The sequence below is a fragment of the Rhodnius prolixus genome, unplaced genomic scaffold (assembly GCF_049639745.1).
Source record: "Rhodnius prolixus isolate KJV_2025 unplaced genomic scaffold, Rpr scaffold_5, whole genome shotgun sequence".
Taxonomy (NCBI): domain Eukaryota; kingdom Metazoa; phylum Arthropoda; class Insecta; order Hemiptera; family Reduviidae; genus Rhodnius; species Rhodnius prolixus.
The window spans coordinates 26311340-26331063 of NW_027411624.1; positions in this window are offsets into that span (position 1 = coordinate 26311340).

A 19724-nucleotide genomic window follows, 5' to 3' on the forward strand; every position below is an offset into this window, starting at 1 on the left:
CATAATTTTATAAGCACATCTTTTTTTTTATTTTTTTTATTTTTGCACACGAACACAATTTATTTGCAAGAATTTTTGTTTTATTTTTTATTAAATAAGCAGCACTTATAACAATACTTCTACTGAACACAAATATTCCCATCAAACTTTCAACAACATTAATAAATATTAGTTCATTTTCCAATTCATTTTCTTAAATTTTGTTTATATATATATTTATAATAATTATATATATATTTATATAAATTTATTATAATTATTGTTTCATCACTGGCTCTTCTTGATAATAAGGCAGTAACAATTTGATAAATAAACAGATTATTGCTTCTTGCACGAGGTAAAGGGTAGCCGAGTTGGCGATGAGAGAATAATATATTAAATTAACAAGGAAGAAATATGAGCGAGATACACACACAAAATATTGGGGAAGGAACGCAATCCGACGGCGAACTGGAAATCGACGTGGATATAGGCGCGCACAGACCTCTGAGCAAATGACCAATAGCGTGATGATGATGTCGCAGGTTGTATTTGTATATATTTATATTTTTGTTCATTTTTTTTAGTAAATGCTGTAAGAGACAAACACACAAATAAGCGATTCTTAAGAAAATTTATTTTTAATTAATTATTCACAACTGGGAGTCATTAACTATGTTTATAAACTATAGTTATTAACTCATCTATAAATGAAAACTAAATCGCAAGGGGTAAAAAAAAATTTAAAAACATTATTTACCCTTGTGACTTAGTTTGAATTACTATTAATACTTATAATATAAATAAATATTTGATAAAATGGCTTTTTTTTTAAACTATTTTAATACTAAATTTCAAAAGGTACCAAATTATTGTAATACCTGAAAAGAATGTTATAATTAGTACATAAATATAGTTTCCTTCCAAATCAAGTTTGGTTTTGTACAATTGAACATTATATTCATCAAATATTAATAAGTTCATCATATAAATGAAGAAATATTCCATGATGAGCATTTAGATGATATAACCGACAATTATTCAAAGCCAATCATTGGATTTAAGTTAGGATAAGAATGGGTTTTTAAGAGTGAGGAATGTATGAATGACCCTATTTTTTTAATTGTCGGAAGGCATGTGCAATTAATAAAATTCTCTATCAGCTAATGACATTCCAGCTCTGCCGCTTCCAAACGAAAGCCAGCGCACTATTTTAAAAAGTCCCCTCTAATTCTATGGGTTGGATTAGATATTTGTTAACCAAAAAATAATTTTAAAAGCAGCGTACAATAGTACTGGATTACCCCAGTAATTTACTTACTTACTGGACTCCCAGGCGTCTTATGACAGAAATGCTAAATGAGGGCGTTGGATATTAAAAAAAAAGTAATAATAAAAAGACAATTATTTTTTTGAAGTAAGGATTTTTTTTTAAACTAAAAAATAGTAAATCTAAAATACTAGAGCAGGAAGAAGATGAAGAAAAAAACCAACCTAGTAATAAATAAATCTAGTAGGACTTAGAGAAAACTGGGCCGGCGAAACTACCGATTCAACTCTAAAACACACACATACCTAACGATCTGTAGATATGTATGAAACAGGCACTGATATGGGTTGTGTAAACAATTGGAAGAGAGACTATTAAGTCCTGTTTTCTAAGTACAACAAAGTTCTCCCTCGGGGGTTCTTTACCGGCCATATTTGTAGAAGTTGACTCTATACTTGTTGATCAGTTTCATTCAGGCACTCCCTTGCTTTTTATCATTTTTATTTAATCTCTTATCAAACATTTTTTTTCTTTTCTCCTCCAGCGAGCAGTGATGCTTCAATTGAAGGTGTGCCTTACATGCAAGTAAAGTTCCGATTTCGTCGCTGTAATAAGGGGAAAGTGGCAATTTTGTCCTAAATTGTACTTTATACAACTCATGAGTTCAAGCTAGTTCCTCGGGTTCGACACGTAATGAATTATTTTCATTTCTAGATGGCCGACTCCATCGGATGATAAATTTTTTCCAACTACCGTATTTAGTGTCAGGAGAGGAAGTATTTTAGAGAGGAAAAAAATATTTTTGGACTAAAATAGGGAAGAATTTGGTGAATACCAGTTTTAAGGCGCTGGAAGAATCGCCTTTCATCCTCTCCTGTTAGCTACATCCTAGGATGCATTGCCCAGGGGGTACGACTAGGACGTAGGAGTAGGATTTGCTGGCAGAGCTGACAATTAAAAAAGTCAGTAGGCATTTCTCGATATTTTTGGAAAAGTTCAATTTTCCTCGAGACCCATTACCAGCCATTTACCCCCCAAATATTTTTAGATAAGATTGAAAAATATATTCATTCTTACAGAAACAGAAAGATATACTAGTAAGATAGTATAGACAATACAAGTAACGTTAATCTTATAATGGTTGTCGGCTCACAATTTGTTTTTCCTTGATGAAATTGTGCTGCAACTGAATCAAAAATATTTAACATTGCAAACGAAAAATCCAAAATAAAGAAAATATGCAAATATATTGATTTTCACTTGATTAATTTCCATTTATGACCCACTTAAAAGTTTTAGTTCAACTAAATTTGGTCATTTAGTTAAAACGAATTAGTCAACTGATGTTATCAAGAACTTGCCACTTTGCCAGGCCGTAGAACGAAAATTTGTTTCCGTTGACAGTGCATCAACTGTTTGATTCTTACTTTACCATATAATTGGACTTTGTCCAATTAGAAATATGTACCATTTATCGACTTGCTGCTAACAGATAGATCACATAAAGCCTCTTTAAAATTAATTTAAAATCTTCAAGGTTTTTCCGATGGAAATTCGAGTTGCAGAAATTTATACCATTGCAATACTTCTGGTAATTAGAATTTTGAAAATGCTAAAAATATCAGAAACAATACCAATGTTTATATATCAGTACCCGGAGGTACACCACAATATGTCCAATTTTAATATTTTTACAATAGAGCAAATGAAAGAGTTTTTTCGCGGTTTTTTCTTACTTATAAGCCCACGGGAGTAATTTTGCTTAACTCTTTGTTCGATAATAAGTAACCTAGATGCACCATAAGTGATGGTTGGGTAATAAAAAGAGAAATATTGTATTAGAAACATTAAAAAAAATAAATTTTGAAAAAATGGACTTAGTGTTGTGTACCTTCGGGGTACTGATATATGTTGTGTGAGTTTGGGAAAAGGCCCTCACTGAACAAATAAGCTAAATTGTATTTACTACACTAACAAGTCAGAGGAGTGCTGGACTTTCTAAACGCCAAAAATTGCCAAAAGTATTACTCGAAAATGTCCCACTTGATAATGACCCTGATTTGATGAAGAACATTTAATAACATGGCTTCAGAAAAATTTAATTCTAGGAAAAAGGATTCACTTTTTCGAAACTAAATATATTCAATTAAACAAGACATGATTCAGCCTTTCATTTTCGTCTGTAAGATTAGGCTATAAGCTAAACGGACACATTTTTAATTTTGTTAATCAGTAAATACGGGCCTCCGCTTCAGGATTTCGAGCTTGAGTTCGCTACCTTAGGCCTTTAGCAGCAGTCGGTGCAAGTGTTCTGAATAAACATAAACCACTTGAAGAACGACCATTTTAAACTGATAAAAGACAGCTTCTTTCCAGCTGGGCAAAAAATGAACCTAACATTATAAGGTTTCGTTTTTCAAATATACCCACCAGGTACTTGAAAATTTTGTCTTTTCCAATTTGCTGTCACTCTTTAAACGTTGTAGAGCATAGAATAAGATGAAACTTAAAAGACTAAATTTATCTTGAAGCATTAAAGGAAGAGAAAGGTGAACGAAGTAGTTAATTACGAATGCACAATGAGTTTGCATTATTTACGTCTTGGACGTTAACATATTTTTTTTTGGTAATATACAGATTGACTTGTTGAAACACACACGCATACACTTACGTACATCTACATACATATTTTTCTGGTAGATGCATGATTAACCAATAAGATACAAAAGATACAAATGCATCCATACATCAATCTTCATGTTTAATGGCGGCAAAAATGATTTATCACGACCTAATTTTACAGAAATGATTATTCGTTAAAACACACTATTTACTGCCACAGAAAAATGAACAACAACTCTTTATTTTAAATAATTTATCATGTAAATGATTGACTAAGAAGTTGTGAAGTAGGAAATCTATCTTTGACCGTTTACTCGTATATTGTATTAAATAAGTTGAGACAACTTACAAAGTAAGTTGAGACAACACACTTGTACAAAGTGAGTCCATACGTCAATTCGTTGTTTATTAAATAACGAACGGTGCATCAAGTGAATTAGGTATTACTTTTAGCTCTTTTCAACCCGAAAGGACTATAATTTAACTCTTTTACTCACTTAATGTGGGGAATTATTTTTGTACCAAAGACATTTTTGCCCGACTAGAAACATTTACAACCAGATAGTTTAGATAACTGTATTTAAAGATACATAAGCACTTTTTGATAAGTGGTTATTTAACCATTATTACCCAGAAATCATTGGCAAATTTTCTAGCAATATCCACGAGGATGTCGGGAGAATTTTTGGTATAATCTTGCCAGGGCCTACCGAGATTGGGACAATGTCATTCTCTTCTGTGGTTAGGGTGCCAACAAAGTGCTGTTATATTGTCAACTCAAATTTAACGTGGAAATACCTCACAATAAAATGCGCAGAGACAACACAGTTATCATAACAGCTGAGAGGACGACGGTTGGGAAACTACTAGGTGATGAAGTAGGAAATACCGTCCTTGGAACCCTCTCTGATCCTAAGAAGATATCTCCAATATCTGGGACACACAAGGATGCTGTAACGAATCGCCTGGTACCAGTAAGGGGAACACAATATATCTTTTAAATTACAGAGCACACACAAATCAATCATTGGTTGAAGGTTTAGCCTAGCCTTACTGCATTTTATTACGTTCTTTTAGTAATAAAGTATTATCTTAGGTACTTTTCCGATAGCAGGGCGCAAGCGAAAACCGCCAAATAATGTAGAACTAAACGCGAGCCAAGTCGCAAGCGTTGAACAGTCAACGGAATAAAAGTCTAAAACGTTCAACTATAAACAAATATTAATGAATTGTGAATGAATTGCGCACGGCTAAAGGAAAAGTACCTATCATTATTATTATGTTCCTGAAAATGGGCTCACACCTTTAAGCTTCAAAAAGCGATTTAGAATTGTTTTCGAGCCCACAAACGAAACAGATTAAGACTTCATGAAATAAACCAATAATGAAATTTACTTACAATCTCGTGGGAGTTTTTCTTTGCTTGTATATAATAAATTTTATAATATATTTATCAAAATAACGCCAAGTGTCATGTAGTTTTAACAATTACACTATCGAGTTAGCACAACTTTCTCTGATTATAACTGATATTTGTTATTACACTTTCACTATTATCACCTCTTTCTGACACATTAGCCTCTGCAATTTACCGTTTGTGTTGCTTGTTACACATTTATTTGTAACAAAACTTATGTTGTACATATAAGTTCTGAGACCAACAACTTTCTTTATTTATCTCTTTAACGAAGAAAATCAAAATAATTAACGACCTATTGCAGATTTTCAGTTTCACCAATTTGTACAAACAACTATTTCATATCCACTGAACCTCAAAATTGTGGATATTTTCAATAAAAAAAAAAAAAATGTGAACGATTACAACACTTAGTAATTACGAGGTGTAAGAGAAAGTGATAACCTTGAAGAATGAGTAACTGATAATGGGAGGGACGGATGGGATGTCTTCCAACTACCCCCCATGTCGGATTCCCTTTGCGGCTCTTTAATTTGAAATAAATCACTTTAAACACTATCTCAGCCCTTTCTCTTCCATTTATTTAATACTCTCTCCTAATTAATACCTTTTGGGCAGAACCACCGATCAATTAATTTATTGTATTAAACTTTCTTAAAAATGTCGTCATATAAATTTTAAAAGTCATAAATTCATAATATGGCTTTTAATAGTAATTTATTTTATAAAAAGCAATTAAAATGTTGCATGAATTCCATTTTTCTTTATTTAGGCTAAATTTTTATTTTTATATATTATTAAATAGATGGATGAATGAATCAGTTACCAAAAACGAAAAACTCTACTTACTTAACTAAATTGAAAGTACTTTCAATGAGTAACATTAGTATATCTTTTTTAAAATAAATGAAATGGATGGCAAAGATAAATATCATTTAAATAGAATGCACTCTAACATAACAAAGTATTATTAAGAGCAAGTGTGCATTTTTATTTCAAACCAGTCACGATTTCTGAATTTAACCTCTTTTAAACGAAGGAGGGAAACTTTTCAACGTGTTTAATAATAATATACATATATTAATTTATTCACAACTTTACAGAATTCAAAGTTTTAATACATTTTTAAGAAATAAAATTAGTAAAATGGAAAGTGACTTACTTTGCACTTAAAATGAAATCTATAGATTCATTCTTCCTTGTAATCAATCTTTAATTCTTCTTTAAATGTTCAATTTCAATGCTGGTTAAGCTTTCAGCTCGTTCTCTCCTCTGAAACAGTTTGTACCAAGCTGTTCATATCCAACAACGTTCTGTAAAGTTGAACATTAAATAAATAAATTATAAAATTATTTCTGCCGATAGTGACTCTTTAATTAAAATAAAATAAACAAAAGAGTTTTAAAGTTTGTAGAAAGCTGATGGAAAAACTTGGTCCAAATTTATTTATTTATTTAACATGTGGATGTCTGTGAATGTTACATACTTTTTGTTGAGTGAAAACTAACGCATAAATTTCAAACAAGAAATGCTAGATTATGATACTACATATCTGGAGAGTTTTAGAAGATCTTACTGCTACAATTTCTCTGTTTGACTTTTTGTGCATGAATAAAATATTTCAAAAACGAAAAGTTGCAGAAAGCATAAACCCCGTTTGAAATAGTACTTGCTTCTAATGTTATAGCCGAAATCCATAATAGAAAGTACGACATTAATAATGTAATGTCACAGATTTTTAGCTGTTTCCCGAAAATGCCTCCAGATATTTTCATTAGTCGAAATTTCGTTTATTATTTACAACTATTTGAAAACATTTCCATTGACTTCTATTTTTTTTTTTTTTGAGAAGTCCTTAGAAAAATGATACTTGATGCACCTCTCTTAAGGGCCAATGTAGAGCTATAGTAAGGTACACAACAGAAAGGACCGTTGCAAGAAATAGTAGAACATTACCTATATTTTTTGAAATTTTCTGAAAACAGCTCAACAATTTTCGATGAACTCGACCTTGCTAGCTGCTTCCACATAAGTTGCATCTTGTAACCAGAAGAAATTTATTCCGCATGTTATTCTTTAGAAATGTGAAATTTTCTATTATTATTATATGTACTTATAGAATGTATGTTACGAGGAATCAATTAATAGATACTTTCCTCGAAGTTATAATAAAGGTAATGGGACGAACAGTTTTTATTTATTTTTGTTTAAAATGATTATTGAATGAAGAGAAGCGTAAGAAACGAATGCCTCGGTTGCCCACATCAGTAATAAATAGGCGGCATTACCACGGTTATTACTTATTTAAGTTGAAGTTAAGTGCCTTCTAATTTTTAATCACCGACCAATGATTGTATTTCGTTTAGAAAGTATTACAGCACATTAATACTAACAGAGATTTATTATATGTGTACTATTTGAATACATTTAAAAGATCTTTTTAAGTATAATTCCACAACCTAAGGAAAGATAAAAAAACTATTGTAAAAAAAATTAAAAACAATAACTCTGCAAGTGACCTAAAGTCGTACTTTCCTTCAAATTTTGGTCCTACCTATAGAAATCTAAGTTTCCTTAATTTTACAAAAAAAATGCTAGCAATTGCGGACTAACTTTTACAAACAGTGAATAACTGGTAAACTGTGATTGAGCCGATTTTACAATGGGGACTGGATTTTTTTGTCAAGATAAGGGTAAGTATTGTCTAAAGAACCCAAAAATAATTTATATAATAATAATAATTCTCTTTTGTTGTAAAATTTAGTAGTATATAGGGCTAGGAGTATGTTGCAAATTAGTTTAAATATAGCAAATTAAGTGGAGGTTAGAAGCATTTTTGGAAACCGCAAATGTGCCCCACTGCTAGTATATACAAATATACCTGGAAGTCCATGCAAGTATGTCCTTGCACCAAGAACTATGGCACCGCTATATTTGTCTCTTTCTTGCAGACACCAATTTATCAATCATTGAATGAATTTCCAGTTCAAAATTTTCTCGTAACCGCAATTCTCCTCCTGAAATACGTAATATCAGAAAAAAAAGACAAATGAGGAGTTTTATCAGTCTAGCTTTGGTTGAGTTCGTTTTACAAAAAATAATTCCAATCAAAATGTTTCCGATTCCCTTAGATATTAAATCCTAACATCTCATTCGCTCAATCGTACTAATAATTAAATGCAGTAATTTCTTGTCAAATCGAACACCTGCGTTTTCACAAGCAAGACAAACGGCCCAGACTGTTAGAGAAACATCAAATAAGTTGAGAAAGTAGGGATATAATGATAGATGATTTACATAAAAAAGATAATTACTAAAATATAGAAATTAAACATTAAAATATATTTCTTCCAAAGTGATAAACTTTTCATTATCTTAGTATAAACTTTCTAAAACAATAACAAATCATAAATCTCGAAATAATAAGTAATAATCTTATAAAACGAATCAAATTGAAAATAATTTAATTATAATCGAGCGATAAATAATTAGGAAATTAAGAGATTCATTTTGTACTCCAAAATGTGGTCTTATAGAATAAAAATGTAAGATTTTAGCTCAGTTAATATAAATTATTATTTAAAAAAAAATTCTGTCACTTACATTAATAATGAACACTAACTGATGCAATTGTCTTTAAACTTAAAAGGTTAAATTAACTTTCTATCAACCATAATAGTGCACATTATTCCGGTGTGAATAAAATTTGAGAGTTTGTTTTCTATTATCACTTACAGAACTTTGTACTGTTTGCCAACTAGATTAACCAAAAATATCTGTTCAGTAAGATCATATTCTACTTACGCTTGTATAGGCTTATGAAAAGATCTAAGCGATTTAAAAAAAATAGGCGAGTTGAGTTTAGAAATTTGATAGACTTATTGTTACTTAAAGCTTCAAATAATTAATGAAGTAACAGGGCGTGAGGTTATGGTTTCTAAGGTTGCTGAGTTCTGATTTTTAATAAAAAGGTTCTCAAGTACTCTTTCCTTAGATTCAACTTTTTTGAAGTGAACTTCAGAAGTAGAACATAGTACTACCACTAGAAAACTTTCAGGTGATCTAATCATGAACTGCCACCTGCGAGAATCATTTCGCAACAACTTAAAGCCGAACAAAACAGGTCGCCACCAATGTAACCTCATTGGGACTGGACTAGTACAGTTTAAATACCACTGTTATAAACAATCTCTTAGATTAATGCGGATTCCACTTAAGATCAATATTATCCAATTCCAAAATATGAATTCCAACATAGAAAACATAAGATAAAATTTTAAAAAGCCTGACCCATATACATTATATGCATACTTTAACGTGAGAGTTAAGAGAAAGTAAACAGTTTTATTTGTAATTAAATAAGATAGCTCTATTATTTCTATTATTTTAAATAAGATTCTTAAAATACCTGGCTTACAATGAAACTATAAGTTTGGAGTCAGGTGGGCCATCTTGGTCGTGGTGGTTAACAGTACATACCTTGATGGACCGTATTATTATACGGAGTAAGACATGCTGAAGTGGCCTCAACTTTCTCTTCTCTACAGTAGAGACTCATGGTGCTTGCCATGCTTCCTGCCTAACCCAAAGGGATATGAAGTATGTCCGGTCTGACGAGCAACACTTTCCCAAAAATGGGGTCAAGGACACGCCCGTCACAACCAGCTAATCAAAGCATCCGCTAAGCTCTGTGCTATTCACTTTCTCTTATTGCGGTGAGAACCATTGCATTCTTGTCAGTTTCTCGAAATTGGTGTTTAGTTGAACTAAGGAGAGAGAAAAAAAAAGTAAAAACAATTGTAACTGCTTATTTAAGTAATATACAGAAGACTAGTACATGTATGCAAGCATAGATTTCTAACAATGGCATTCTTTATTGCAGGAAAAGAAGTTTGGTTATGAAGCCTTCCAGTATGTTTGTATCGACGGCTTTAAAGAGAAATTAGTAGCTTGTTGGTTAAAGCGGATGTAGATGAGTGAATTTGAATGAACACAATATGTTGTTTGAATGTGATGAGATGAGCGTAAGGTTTAGTTTTAGAATTTTAGAAATAAGTATTTTGGAGGTTCTCCTAAATATCTAGTGCAGGGGAAATAATGTAGCATTATTTTGGTCTCTTTTTATTGTGTGTACTGAAGTACAAATTATTATTTTATCTTACTCTATTTTCCTTCTGCCCGTACGCTAGGAAGTTAAACAATTCATCCATTTGATCGACAACTTGCACTCTAGCGCCGTCTTGACATCTAAAAACCTCTTGTGCGGGGGACAGCACCTCCTCTTGCCACCCTACGAGTCCATTACAGCTTCCACTGGGAAGTAGTATCTACTAGGGAAAAAATGGTCAATAAGAAGAAAAATAATTATTTCAATTTAGAGTTGGTAAATTAAAGTTTTTAAAAACCCTTTGACGAATACACAAAACAATCAAATCAGCTAGTAAGAAGCCTGAATGATTTATCTATTACGAGCCTAATCAATTTCTGAGCATTAATTAAAATATAGAAATAAGTTAGGAATGTTGCTGTAGTAATGAGAAAAAATAAAACAATAATTATTGTTGTTATATTAAAACTTAATATAATAAATATATGCAAAGATATATGATATATGAATATATACATATATTGTATTTCATATGATGAGATAGGTAAGATTATTTGATAGGGTTATTTCCATCCGCAACTCAGTTCCGTTAAAATAACATTCTTTCAGCTGTAATACAGAAAACAAATAAATCTGTCAGCTTGACTTAGTGTCCCCACCCTTCACTTTTCCTCTTTATTATAGTCACATTTAATTTTATTTTTACGAACATAACAAAAGATTTGAAGGAGAAATTTTGAATAATAGAGAAAGGGTGGGCTAAGATTCCTTTATGAGCCACACAATCATGTGATTTGTATCTTTTGTTTTTGGGTCACAAATTAAATTTGTACTCATTAAATATATCGTACCAAACCACTCTGCAAATTCCAACTACAATTTTAATTCAATAAAAGTTTACTTACTTTTTACTTTCTCATTTGTTAACAATTTAGTATTTAAATAACTCTAAAAGAGTAGCTGAACATGACTGCTGAGCTAATTGTTAAGGTTTAAAAACTGAAAATATTTAGGAAGAAAGGAGGAATTATAAATATAAAACTTATAATTAGAAACAAGTTTTTTGATAAATGAGAGGTTTAAATCATTTGAGATAAATTATTTAAAGATAATTTCAAATCAATAAAGAAAACTGAAATTTAAATACATCACAAAAATATCTCCGTAAACAAAGATGGAATCAATGTTTCTTCAAAAGTGACCTTAACCACTTTATAGGACCAAACGAAATTTAGCGCTTTACACTGTCAATGAAAGACAGTAACTTTTAAATTTTCCTCTCTTAATATTAAGAGACATTACCTGTCTTCAAACACAGTAAACTAAATAAAACCATTTTACCAAATCAATAAATCCCAAAACTTAAAAAGCCAAAAATAAAAATAAATCTAAAGGAAGTTAATTACCTTTGTATTTAATAATTAATTTTGATTTGATATATCATAAATAAACTTATTTAAGATGTAAAAGAAAGCTAGTTAATATTTAGTCAATTACAGTGTAATTAACTTGTGGAGTCATGACCATCTGTTCACTTTGAACAGACACATATACTTATATATTCACAGCCTAAAAGAGATTAGATAAATTACGAAAGTGACTTAAATAAATTGCTTTTATAGTTCAGTCTTGTAACAATTAAATATAAATCTTAATTCTCTCTTATTCATTTATTTTTATTTTTTACACATTTTTTATAAACAAAAAAAAATAATGAATTAGAAAAGAGGAAACAAATAAATCTTTCGTTTCTACTTTTTATATTAAGTTACTTTTAATTGGAAATGGAATCTATCTAGCAAGTAGGTCGTTCAGCAGCTACCATCTCTTTGAAGTAAGCCTTCTTGTGTAGTAGTTTTGTGGCACCATTCTTTTATCAATTTTGTATAGGTAAATGTTGGGCGACACATTAGTAATTTCCTATAAAATCCAATAATTTTCACGCAACATCAATAAAAATCGTAAGTAAAAATGTTACACTAAAGGTTCTTTATGAATCATAAAAAAGTAAATAAAGTAATGAAATTAGAGATTATCTAGTAATTTAATAAGCAGATAAGATCCCATAACTATCTTTGCAGGCCTTTATGAGTATTGTGTACGTGAGAATATAGGGTAAGTTTTGTTCTTGCCGTCAGGCAGAGATAACCACCGCTAAGATTACTGTGGGGGATCCATTTTTCCGTTTAATCTATTTCACTTCTTTCACTTAGACGATTAAAAAGTGAGGCAAACCTTAACCTTTATATAAAAAGAGAGTGAATGAATGGATAAATTAAAAATTTCTGCAAGTACATTAAAATTCGAGATTATTATATCTATCTAATGGTGCTTGTGGCAAGTAGTTATAGATTCTTATTGATTTGCACAAGTGCAATTACACATTTTAAAAAGCGGCTATTGGTGTAGAGAACTGGACTTCACTTATGTTTCCGTTTCGCACTGCACTTGCCTACACCAGTTCTCTACACCAAACTGATTGCTCTACTGTGATGGTGGTTTAAAGTCTGAAACCGGTCAGGGATACAATGAACACGGCAGATAAAATTTAAGATAATAATATATTATCTGATTATGTAAAAAAAAGCACACAAATATTAGGTATTTGAAGAATAAAGTTAGCAGTGTTAAAAAACAACAAAATCAGCGTTGCGTGTATATTATACATTCACTACCTACTAAAAATGAGCCCATTGTAATATCATATATATTTATGTTATCTTAATTTATGTACTATATGAACGTAAAACATTTCACTTCCTAATTGTTATGATTACTATATTTGCTGATAGAGGTGGTGAACATCACGTCACTTTCACCCAGAAGAATAGCAGGGTAGTGTTGTATTGTTCGTAATGATTTATTATGATTTTATCTGCTCTATCAGGATGTTTCATTTCTGTTACAGGGTGATAATAAAAAGAAGAACAAACACACATCTTCATGCTCTCATCTTCGTCTCAATTTAGACATTTCATAATTAACGCTGAGTCAAACTAACGCTTTCTCCAGTAGCCACGTAAAGAGGCAGACAAACAAAAATAAAACTAGTTGATGGAACATCATAATTACAAATTGCATTAAGGAAGTGGGCAGTATTGCGTTTATTTTATGAATTAAAACGGGCAGCTTAGTTTAAGCAACTTTCCATGAGGAAGGATGAAAATTTCTAAGATAAATAGGTCCAGAAGAATTAGAAAGTGAGAATTATGCTAACCGCTCAACTTAAAAACGAGGATTACAAGAACTTCACTTAAATAAAACCTTTTTACCTTTATTTTTACTATACACAATTTTAGCTAATCAACAAGTTTTGTCTTGCTGGACCTTTCAACAACTTATCCTGTTCCCTTCTGTGAAATAGCCATTATTCAGCTTCATATAATTTTATGGATTTACAAAAATTTAATTCCTATTTCTGCAGCCACACTTTCTTGATACACGTCCGTCGCTCAACCTTTTACAGTTCAACATCTTCATACGCTGCATCACTACATTCAGATTTCCATAGCTTTCAACACTTGCGAGTATTTGAATTGATAATTGCTTCTAATTTATGCACCTTTTTTTTGTTAAATCTTAAGAAAATGATAATAATGGTAACATTCACAGTGCTACACTTTTTTTTTGCGTCCAAGGACCTGGGGTCTTTCAGAGCACTCTAATTCCAAAAATTGGTACTATCTCGAATACTTCCACTAACACAGGTAAAGCCAGTTAAAATGAACTACCACTTCATTACAAAAATATAAAACGTAACACAAATTATTTTCTTTCTAATTTTAAAGTTTTAGTAAAAGTTATTCATTAAAATCCTCTTCTATAATCAGTTAACCTCATTCAAGGATAAAGTGGACCTAAAACTTCTCTCATATACTCCCTTTCTATAACTCAGTCGCGCTCTCACTCTATTCCTAGTAAATGTAGAAAGGAAGTCACGATATCTTGAAGGAAAGAAATGCTATAGGAACTGAGATAAATATCTTCAAACTCAGCTTAATCTGCGGTCAGGCCAGCTTAAAAAAGAACATGAAGCAGAGCAGTGGATTTATACGAATACATAATATGTATTTATTATTATAAATAAATATTATTTATTTGTAAATCATTTAATATAGACTCTTTTTTATTTTTTTGTTACTTCACGCGACCATTTCAGACTACTTATGTGAATTAAGACAGTTCCCAGTAGCCTAATATTTCCTTTTCTAGGTATCAACATTTTCAGAAGAGTAAATAGAATAAAAACTAGTGACCCAAAAAACTGATGTGCAAACTATCTTTAAAAGCTGAAAACATGTACCTAGAAATTAAACTATCAAGTCTGCACCTTTTGAGCACAATTATTCTCCTCTTCTAAATATGATTATCAAATTTCTGACAACCTCTAAAACTTTTTTTCAAGATCAAGTAGAAAAATTTGAGTAAAAAAGTGGTTTGCAAATCGAGTTATATCAGGACGAAGACTATTGATAAATTCTGTACGTAACCAGAAAAGCGAACCAAAATGGACTAAAGGCCTTTCAGGTGACTGAGTTGGGTAAGGTGATATAAATTTGAGAAGACGAATACCCCATTGGCCTGAGTTTTTACCACTTTATGTGCCAATGCAGCCACTAAAAAATGGCTCTGGTTGTTCTTATTCGTAATTATTCTCCAGCTGACAGTATTATCAAGCCAAAAATGAATTGAATTTAAATTTTATTAATTTGCAATGATTATATAAATATAAAATAGAGCATTATTACTACTGTAGACACCATAACTTTTCTGTGCCCCAAGAAAATTTTATACAACCTTATTTCCTTGATAAAGCAAACTTTGAGCTAAGGGAGCTTTTCGAATTTACTTAATCTTGCATGATAGAATGTCGACCTGATGACGTTTGAAAATAAAACCAGTTTGAACATTTATAAATAAACTAACAATAATAATAGTCAAGAAATTAAAAATAGCATATATATTATGTTGAATTTTTAAATAAATGAAGACAACCGAAAAACAAAAAAATGAACATCAAAGATTAGTTATTATTATTTTATTATTTAACACATTTAATATATTCTTAGTAGGACATAAAGTAAAGGTTTTACCAACAAGGAAGAGGGCTAGAAGAAAGAAGTTCTTCAGTGACAAATATTTGATCAATAAGATGACTTGCTGATAAAAAGGCAGCACTCTAAAGTGAATACACTCTTGAAAGTAGGTCGTTATTGTTAGAATATAATAAAAACTTCTTTTAAAAATTAGGGACACCGAATGTCAATTGGCAGAGAGTTTTTGCTAAGTCCAAATAATAACCAGTTGCATTAAACTTCGCTACAGCAGAATTTGTACGCGTATTCTCGCTCACTGTTGTGGGTGCTTAATATCTACGATTATAAACGCAAAAACGAGAAATAAGAAAACGTAGAGGCACAAAGAAAAAGATCTTGACACAGTCCTCATCTACCGTTAGGATTCTCTGTTCATAAAAAACCTAACCTGAAATGAATTTGGACTCATCTTTTTCTTTCGGAGATGAGAGAGAATGTGTGTACATAATATATAACATTACCTTACAAATTACATTACCTTATCGTTACTATATATTATATACAAAGCAAGGAATCATTTACATTTTTATAAACAAATGGTTAAAAATATAGCAACATTGCTTACTCTGTGTTATTGATTCAAACTTCACTCGAATTAGGATCTATACATCCAGCTCTCATTAATTATAAAGTAAGAATATAGGTCAGCCTAGGGACCAATACATTCACCATCCACCAGTTTATCTAGAGAGACTGATCTCAGTTCTACATCTGCATGATATACCTGTTAAACAGACATTTCCTTTCTAAATTCTCTTTAAGTTGTTTACATCTAATTTTAAATATTTAATTAATTCATTAAATGAAGAATATAATCATAAAAAACAATTTTGTGAGAAACATTGTCACAACATTCTCTTTATAAAATTCTCGAAGTACGAATTTCAATTTTCTTGGGGAAAAAAAGTATCGATGTTTGTAGAAACATTGTACATTGTAGGATCAGCGTACCAGACCTAAAATCGTTCCGGCTGAAACTGAAAGAATATAAGGTGCAATTTTGGTAGTTAAACAATATGTTTTTTTTCCCTAATATAAAGTTGTCGTCAGAATCATGTATGTTAAATACTGAATGGGTACTTAAAAGATGAATTTTAATGCATTAACTTCTCTTTTTCTCCTCAAGAACAATTTTAAACAAAATTAGAGAATATACCATCGCAAAAGAAATGACATCAAGACATAAAAAATACAGGATTTAGATGATGAGAGTCTAGTCTGTAAAGACAGTCTATTTAGCTGGAAAACAATGACACTCTAACCTAAAACCCTTCTAAATTCAATGTTCCAAAAAATCTATTCAACTATACGTTTAATAATATCAAAAATCTGTCGGGAGCGTTTATTCTACTTTCTCTTATCCCTAGTTACATTAAGATTTTTTTTTTTTGTAAATTATTTGTGATTGTTAATCAGTTAATTGCGGTTGGATCTTCAATCATCTAATATATTTCCTTTCACCTATAAGGCAGTATTTTCTTCTTCTGTTATTTATGTCTATCTCATATTGTTTCCTTCTTTTAATAAATGTTGCTATCCTATAGAGGAGGCTGACTAGTCGTTACAGATAGATAATCTTGTTATTATTGATATTCGTTCGTTTGGTCAGTCTATAGGCTGCCACAAGTGAAATAGTATCACAGGTTCTAAACAATTCGTTGACCGTTTCAGCTAACCTTAATGTAAAATATAGATGTTATTCCTTTTTTTGATCAGCCTAATGAGGGTGTTATTGTGTTCCCTAATGAGTTGTTTTTTCGTGTTCTTCTGTCAATTGTTTAAAACAATTGGTTGTTTTCTTAGTGAAAAAAATAAATAAACGAAAATAATAACTGTGGGTAGTAAGCGAGAAGGTAATATAAACAACCACTTCCATTAAATAATAGACCTTATGGAAACGGTCAACTAATTAATTTTCATCATCACTCAAAAAAAGATCATACACATGAGAGAATCTCCCACAATATAATCACTTAATAAACCAGATTTAACAGCAACGACTACTCAGCACCGTGCATTAAACAGACTGCAGATAGAGACATCAATGACAAAAAGAAGTTTAAATGTCTTACATTAGTTTCGCCCACCGATTTTAATCATCTAATCCAATTTTAAATCAACCTTCAGGCGGCCAGAAACGACGCAATTCCTGTATAGAACAAAAAAATCTTATCGCAGAAATGAAAAGACAGAACTAAAATATTTGATGTTCATTATAAGTAATAGTACAACTAAATAATGACTTGCTACAGTGTCAGAAGTTAAGGAAAGTGAATAAATACAGCGTTATGTCCTCTTGGTGATGAGGACAGCATTGTAATACTTTTCCCGGATGACCTGCTGAATAGAGACTTCCTCTCGCACGATGTAGACAGTGACTAATATCAAGACAGCTCTAGAAAGTAATTTGCACCTTTCCCAATGCACGCAATGATAAATAAAATAAAAGTAGGCCATTCGTGCGGAAATTCAGATGTAAAAGAATTTGGTGGAAACTGAAAACTATTTTCACTTTCTCTTACTACAGAAAGACAAATTTCTACGGATTTTTTTTTCCATTCCTGGGAAACTGACAACATATTTCTGGATTTTACAATGCCTAACAGTCAGTAGGAGAAAATAAACTCTTGAACAGTTTAAAGTTTCAAAGAAATTAACAAATCCTTTTCATATGAAGACTTGACAGTTCGAGAAAGCTGAATACTTCATTTTCATTAATATCTAATTTGATTCGCTGTCATAAGATTGCGAATAAATGACTACAATTAATCTAATTAAAACTACTTTGAACAAAATCATACTTAGAGAAAGTACTGCACTGCAAAGTTCACATTTTCCCCCCGAATTACACGTATAGCAAATAAGAAAAATTGTGTAAAAGTAATTTTAAATAACACACATAAATAAATAAATGAATTTAATGTTAAATTTACACGCTCAATGTAGATATTTATTACCTTGTAAGTAATAATTTAAGGGTTAGATTAAGTGGTTTATGGGTATTATTTAAAGTGGAATGGAAATAATAAATATAAGTTGCTGGAATAACAGATTGTAAAAGAAAGAGACGTGTTCTTTGGAATTTAAACTGGGCGTCGTACTTTCACTAGAAAGGAGAACATCCTTCTGGGTTTGGTGAAGCACTAGAGTACATCTTTCTTTGGTTCAAGATCATCACTAATCTCCCAGCTACTCAACTGATCCCAAACTTATTTCAATACGCCTAACCTTCATGAACGTCCACTCATCTTTAAACAAAATAAAATCGACTTTCTCAATATTGGTAAGGAAATTTGGGTCCAACTTCCAAATTGAGTTTTAAATTGGATAAATTCCCAAGTTTTTTTATTTAAACGGAGCGGTACTGTATGAGCAAAAGCTCAGTGTAATTGTTTTTGTGTTAAGTGGAAATTAATATTCACTGTATTCGTAACAGGGTCCTTTATACGGCTATCAAGCATGCGTGAAATGGGCTTTGTAAAGGCAAACATTTCACCATTACACAATAATCCTCCGCAGAGGTCATTTCAGGAGCCTTTGGTACCTGCTGCGAGTCTGAGCTCACGAATATGCTCATTTAACACGAGAAGAATGGTGTAATTTGAATTTTTTTGAGCAGTCTCAGATAGACCCTTTCTGAAAGAAAGAATATTTTCTGAGTATCAAAGGATGTTGATATTGCGGGAAGATTTTATGGCCTTTGGAGAGAATGAGAGACGAAGCTCTTATAAAATACCAATTATAGGTCTCCAAGAATAAATAAAATTCACAATAAAAATCATCTTTCGAGATAAAAATACAAACTAATATTTTAAATTAGTCTAACATACTCACTTAAAGGCTGTAATAATGAAGCTACCAGGAAAAAAAATAAGGCACTTGATTTCAATAACAGAAAGTAAGCATACTTGTAAAATAATAACAATAATTCTATGCGATTTTGTATAATTTATTAGGTAAGCTAAAAAGAATTCACTAAATTCTAGGTAAACGGGACCAACAGTGAAATCTGTCAATGAGCATACATGACTTGCTTTCTCTAGCCAACAATAATCAACATTGTAATTGTTGAAATTCCTTATGAAAATTGTAGGTTAGGAATAGCTTCTTTTATACTATAATTTCTCTGTCTGTCTTCTTCTATTAATATTTTAACTGAATAATTTATTATTATTATTTATATAAAATGACTGTATAAAAGTAAATAATCATTTATCAGTCCTCAAGTTTTTA